Raw genomic sequence first — 7,090 nt, 5'->3', positions numbered from 1 at the left:
CCCAAGTAGCTGGGATTACAGGCATGCGCCAACATGCCTGGCTAATTTTTGTATTTTTAGTAGAGATGGGGTTTCTCCATGTTGATCAGGCTGATCTTGAACTCCTGACCTCAGGTGATCTGCCCACCTCGGCCTCCCAAAATGCTGGGATTACAGGTGTGAGCCACCACACCCGGCTGACCCTGTCCCTTTTTTAGAAAAAGATTGGCTGGGTGCAGTGGCTCATGCCTGTAATCTCAACACTTTGGGAGGCCGAGGTGGGAGGACTGCTTGGGCCCAGGAGTTTGAAGCCAGCCTGGGCAACATAGCAAGACCCCATCTCTATGGAAAAAAAATGGTTAATGAGAGTAATCTGTCTACATTTTGGTAGATTGAAACTGGTCAGTGTCATCTGCGTTAGATAAAACACTATCTTGTCCTAAATTTGTTTATCTGCCTTGTCTACTATCTTGTCCTAAATTTGTTTATCTGCCTTGTCTTCCCTCTGGGATTATTTGTCCCTTATCATGCCCAATAGATTTCTGTAATTATAAAAGATGATAGGCTTCAGAGTGAACACTCTGAAGGTAGGCCCAATGGTTTTGAATCCTGGCTCTAAGACTTGCCTATTGCATAACCTTGACCAAGCTACTTGACTCCATCATCACAGATGAGGGGCTATGTGGATTGAGATAATGCGTTAGTTCTTAGAATTATATTAAATGTTGACTGAGATCATTGTCTGTGCATCCTTTTACTCCCCACCATAGCAATGATTCCCAAATGCTTCTACATAGATACACTGCAGTAAAACCCTAAGTTCAGTGAAAACTGTGAGACTCACAGCAAAGACCATATAAATGGGAGAATCAGAATCCTTCTGGGTGGTTATTGTGAAGTTCCTTCGCTTTGGCAGTGGAGGAAGTTCTGGGATATTACGTCCTGGTTCTGCTCTCAAGGACGAACACTGTTTTGCACTTATTTCTGTGGCCCTTGGCTCCACACTCTGGAAGATTCTTCCTTGTTTATGATTCTCCATGGCCACATGTAAAGTGGGCAATGGAAAGTAAACCCTCCTAGTAAACTTCACAGATTAATTTCTTTTATATGTGACACAGTTTTGCTCTTTTGCCCAGGCTGGAGTGCAGTGGTGTGATCTCAGTTCACTGCAACTTCTACCTCCTGTGTTCAAATGATTCTCCTGCTTCAGCCTCCTTAGTAGCTGTGATAACAGGGGCTGACCACCATGCATGGTAATTTTTGTGGTTTTAGTAGAGACAGGAGTTTCACCATGTTGGCCAGGCTGGTCTTGAATTCCTTACCTTAAGTGATCTGCCTGCCTTGGCCTCCCAAAGTGCTGGGATTAACAGGTGTGAGCCACTGCGCCTGGCCCACAGTTTAATTTGTAATAACTAAAACTGGCTGGGTGTGGTGGTTACACCTGTAATCCCAATACTTTGGGAGGCCAAGGTGGGAGGATTGCTTGAAACCAGTAGTTTGAGACCAGCCTGGGCAACATAATAAGACTCCCTTATCTAAAAAAAGAAAGAAAGAAAAAAGAAAAGAAAAAATTAGCCAGGCATGGTGACACATTCCTGTAGTCCTAAATACTTGGGAGGTTGAGGTGGGGGGATAGCTTGAGCCAGGGAATTAGTTAAAGTGAGCTGTGATCATGCCACTGCACTCCAGCCTGGGTGACAGAGCAAGACTCTGTCCTAAAAAACAAATAGAGTTCAGAGGTCAGGAATGGAAAAAGAAGTCAGAGACTCTGGTTTCCTGGCCTTGAAGGGCAAGCTGCCATGGGTTCTACAGCTACAAGAAAATGAATTCTGCAAGTAACCACATGAACTTGGAAGAGGACCCTGAACTTCAGATTAGACTAAAGCCATGGCCAAACCCTTGATTGCAACATTGTGAGACTGAGCAGAGAACCCAGCTAAGCTATGTCTGAAGTCTCAACCCACAGAAACTGAGAGCATATAAACACGTGTTTTACGCTACTAGATTTGTGGCAATTCGCTGGGCAATAGGAAACTAATGTGCAGTTAGTCATTTCCATTCTCTGGTACCTTCAACTGCCTCCCCCTTCCCTGCCATTGGCTCTTTCTTATTAGCAATTAAATAAAGTCAAGTCTTTGTATCTTAAAAAAAACTATCCCTAGGTCAAGTGCAGTCGGTCATGCCTGCAATCCCAGCACTTTGAGAGGCTGAGGCGGGCGGATCGCCTGAGGTCAGAAGTTCGAGACCAGCCTGGCCAACATTGTGAAAACCCTCTCCACTAAAAATACGAAAATTAGCTCGTCATGGGCACTTGTAATCCCAGGTACTTGGGAGGCTGAGACAGGAGAATTACTTGAACCCCGGAAGGCGGAGGTTGCAGTGAACCGAGATTGTACCATTGCACTCCAGCCTGCGCAACAAGAGGAAAACTCAAACAAACAAAAAAACTATCCCTAATCCTGTGTCTTCCTGTAGTTACTGGTCCAGTTATCCTCCACATCATCGCCAATATCTTGAAAGAGTATGGTGTCAGACAAATTGCTTTTGTTTACACATGGGACTTCGTCAAGATAGGGACTCTTCTTTTTTTTTTTTTTTGAGATGGAGTCTGGCTCTGTTGCCAGGCTGGAGTGTAGTGGCGCAATCTCGGCTCACTGCAACCTCCGCCTGCCAGATTCAAGTGATTCTCCTGCCTCAGCCTCCTGAGTAGCTGGGACTACAGGCACATGCCACCATGCCCAGCTAATTTTTGTCTTTTTAGTAGATACGAGGTTTCACCATGTTGGCCAGGATGGTCTCAACCTCTTGACTTTGTGATCCACCCACCTCGGCCTCCCAAAGTGCTGGGATTACAGGTGTGAGCCACCGCACCCGACCTGGCCCCTTCTTTTTTGATTTTATTATTTTTAATTGACCCATAATAACTGTACATATTTTTGGGGTTCAGTGTGATATTTAGATACATGTAAACAAGGTGTGATTAGCAAATCAGGGTAATTAGCATATCCACGATCTCAAACATTAATTATTTCTTTGTGTTGGGGACAATCAAAATCTGGTCTTCTAGCTATTTAAAAATATGCCATAAATTATTGCCAATTATAGTCACCGTACTGTGGCATATAAAACTTGAGTTTATTCTTCCTAAGACAGGACTTTTTCTCTCACATGACAAAAAGTCTAATGGCAGGTAATCCAGGGTTGTGGCCACAACTCAAAGGATGTCATCAGTGTCCCTGGCTGCTGCTTTCTGCTGCTCAGTGTGTGGTTACTTTTATGACTCCCCAGTCATTTCAACTGCATCTCAGGCAGGTGCTAGCAAAGGTGATCTCCTCTTTAAGGAGCTATCTCAGACAGCCCACTCAATAAGCTGCTTATATATCTGATTATATAGAACTGTGTCACATGGCCACATCACTTCTATTGGTCTTCGGGAAAGGTAGTTATTAGTTGTGTACTTCCCTCAACAAATTTGGGTTTTGTTAGTGAAGGAGATGGTGTCTTAGTCTATTTGGGCAGCTATAACAAAATACCTTAGACTGGGTAATTTATAAACAATAGGAATTTATTTCTCACAGTTCTAGAAGCTTGGAGGTCCAAGATCCAGAAACCAGCAGACTTGGTGTCTGATGAGGGCTCCATTCCTCTTAGATGGTACCTTTTTGCTGTGTTCTTACATGGTAGATAATGCAAAAGGGCTCCCTAAAGCCTCTCTTATTATGATTATTATTATTTTTGAAATGGAGTCTCACTGTCACCCAGTGTAGAGTGCAGTGGCATGATCTCAGCTCACTGCAACCTCTGCCTCCCAGGTTCAAGCAATTCTCCCACCTCAGCCTCTCAAGTAGCTGGGATTACAGGCACCCGCCACCATGCCCAGCTAAGTTTTGTAATTTTAGTTGAGACAGGATTTCACCATGTTGTCCAGGTTGGTTTTGAACTTCTGGCCTCAAGTGATCCACCCGCCTCAGCCTCCCAAAGTGCTGGGATTACAAGAGTGAGCCACTGCACCTGGCTGAAGTCTCTCTTATAAGGGCACTAATCTCATTGCCCTCATCACCTAATCACCTGCTAAAGACTCTACTTCTTAATATTATCACATTGGAGATTAAGTGTCAACATATGAATTTCTGGGGGACAAACATATATATATGTGTGTGTGTGTGTATATACACACACACACACACACACACACACACAGCGGGGCAGAGAGAGAGAGAGAGAGAGAGAGAGAGAGAGAGAGAGAGAGAGAGAGAGAGAGAGAGAATGAGTCTAGGTCTTGGTCTGTTGCCAGGTTGGAGCATGATCTAGGCTCACTGCAACCTCCACCTCCTGGGCTTAAGTGATTCTTCCACCTCAGCCTCTTGAGTAGCTGGGACCACAGGCATGTGCTACCTACCATGCCTGCCTAACTTTTTGATTTTTTTGTAGAGATGGGATCTTGCTATTCATAACCAGGCTGGTCATGAATTCCTGGGATCATGCGATCCTCCCACCTTGGCCTCCGAAAGTGCTGGAATTACAGGCCTTAAAGATGTTTTTAAGATTAGGAAACAAAAAGAAGTCAGAAGGAGCCAAAGCAGGACTGTAAGTTGGATGCCTAATGATTTCGCATTAAAACTCTCACAAAATATCCCTTGTTTGAAAAGAGGAATGAATAGAAACACTGCTGTGGTGGAGAGGAACTCTCTGGTGAAGGTTTTCTGAATACTTTCTCAAAACACTCTCATGATAAGCAGATGTTATTGTTATTTGGCTCTCCAGGAAGTCAACAAGCAAAATGCTTCCAGCATCTCAAAAAACTGTTGCCGTGACCTTTGCTTTTGACCAGTCCGCTTTTGCTTTGACTGGACCACTTCTACCTCTCGGTAGCCATTGCTTTGATTGTACTTTGTCTTTAGTATTGCACTGGTAAAGTTATGTTCCATCTCTTGTTACAATTCTTTGAGAAAATGCTTCAGGGTCTTGATTCTATTTGTTTAAAATTTCTATTGAAAGCTCTGCTTTTATCTGCAGCTGATGTGGGTGAAATAGTTTTGGCACACATTCAGTGGCTACTTTGCTTGATTTAAATTTTTCAGTGAGAATTGTGTAAGCTGAACCGCTGAACCAACTGAGATGTCTATAATTTTTTTTTTTTTAGATCATAGTTTCCTATAGCTTTGAAGGCCTAGGCTCAAGTGATCCTTTTGCTTCCATCTCCAAAGTAGCTGGGAGGTGGCTACAGGTGTGTGCACCCACATCTGGCTAATTTTTTTTTTTTTTAAAGAGACTGATCTTACTATGTTACCCAGGCTGGTCTTGAACTCCTGGCCTCAAGCCATTCTCCCACCTCAGCCTCCCAGGTAAGCCTCCTGAGGGAATAAAGGTGTAAGCCATAGCACCTGGCTGGTATTGCCTGTTTCTGTGATGTTAATAGTTGGTCCTCTTCAATTAGGGCATGAACAAGATTAATTTTTTTCTTTACAAATTGTTGTGGAAGGTCTGCCGCTGTAGGCTTCATCTTCTACATCATTTCATCCTTTCTTAAAATGAGTTATCCATTTGAAAACTGCTGATTACTTTGGGGCATTGACCCGATAAACGTTTCATTAAGCATCAGTGACTTCACCATTCTTCCGTCTAAGCCTCGCCATAAATATGATATTTGTTCTTGGTTTGATTTTAGCAGAATTCATGTTGCTCTAATAGGGGCTCTTTTCAAACTGATGCCTCATCCTTCTTAGTGCTTCAAACTAGATCCTATTCAGACATGTTATGACAAGTCAGTAGGAGTTAATTTGGGTACAAAAAAAATTGAACTCCATGCACAGGTTTTTCATAATACACATTTTCCATGATGTTTTCAAGTCTCCTTGTATATTTTCTTTCCTTTTGGGTAAATACTGAAGAGTGGAATGGCTGGATCATATGGCAATGTATGATTAAGTGTTGATTTTAAGAAACTGACATACTGTTCTGCAGTGTGGTTGTATAATTCTGCATTACAACCAGCAATGTATGAAAGTTCCAGTTACTCCATATTTTGACCAACATTTAGTATGGTTAATCTTTGTAAACATTCTAACAGTTGAATAGTGATATCTCATTTTGGCTTGATTTGTATTTCCCTAATGACTAATGATGTTGAACATCTTTTTGGGTGCAGTTGGCCATTTGCATATCTTTTTTGGGGAAATGTGTATTGAAATAATTTGCCAAGTTTTTAATTGGGTTGTTTGACAATTTGCTGTTGAGTTGTAAGATCTTTGTATAGTCTAGATCTATGCCCTTTTTGGATATATGGTTTGCAAATTATTTATTTATTTATTTGAGACTGAGTCTCACTCTGTTACACAGGCTAGAGTGCAGTGGCACCATCTTGGCTCACTGCAACCTCTGCCTCCCGGGTTCAGGCAAATCTTATGCCTCAGCCTCCCGAGTAGCTGGGACTACAGGCACACACCACTTCCCCTGGCTAATTTTTGTATTTTTAGTAGAGATGGGGTTTTGCCATGTTGGCCAGTCTGGTCTCAAACTCCTGGCCTCAAGTGATCTGCCCACCTCAGCCTTCCAAAGTGCTGGGCTTACAGACGTGAGCCACTGTGCCTGAATGTTTTGCAATTTTTTTCTGCTGTTTCATGGATTATCTTTTCACTTTCTTAATAGTGTTCTTTGATGCACAAAATGTTTAATTTTGATTAAATCCAAATTATTTATTTTTTCTTTTGTTGCTTGTGCTTCTGGTGTCACATCTTAGAAACCATTGCCAAATCCAAGCTCATGAAGATTTATCCCTATGCTTCTTCTAAGAGTTTTATCTAGCTGTTATAGTTAAGTCTTTGATCCGTTTAGAGTTAATTTTGGTATATTGTGTGAGGAGGAGCACAATTTCATTCTTTTGCATACGGATATCCAATCATCGCAGCGCTACTTGTTAAAAAGAATATTATTTTCCCATTGAATGGTCCTGGTACCATTGCAGAAAATTAATCGACACACACACACACACACACACACACACACACACACATATATATTTGACACGGTCTTGCTCTGTCGCCCAGGTTGGAGTGCAGTGGCACAATCTCAGCTCACTGCAACCTCTGTCTCCCAGGTTTAAGCAATTCTC

Source organism: Aotus nancymaae, unplaced genomic scaffold, assembly GCF_030222135.1.
Source record: "Aotus nancymaae isolate 86718 unplaced genomic scaffold, 86718_ANA_hifiasm-v0.15.2.pri h1tg000020l, whole genome shotgun sequence".
In the NCBI taxonomy this organism is placed as follows: domain Eukaryota; kingdom Metazoa; phylum Chordata; class Mammalia; order Primates; family Aotidae; genus Aotus; species Aotus nancymaae.
This window is presented reverse-complemented; position numbering follows the sequence as displayed.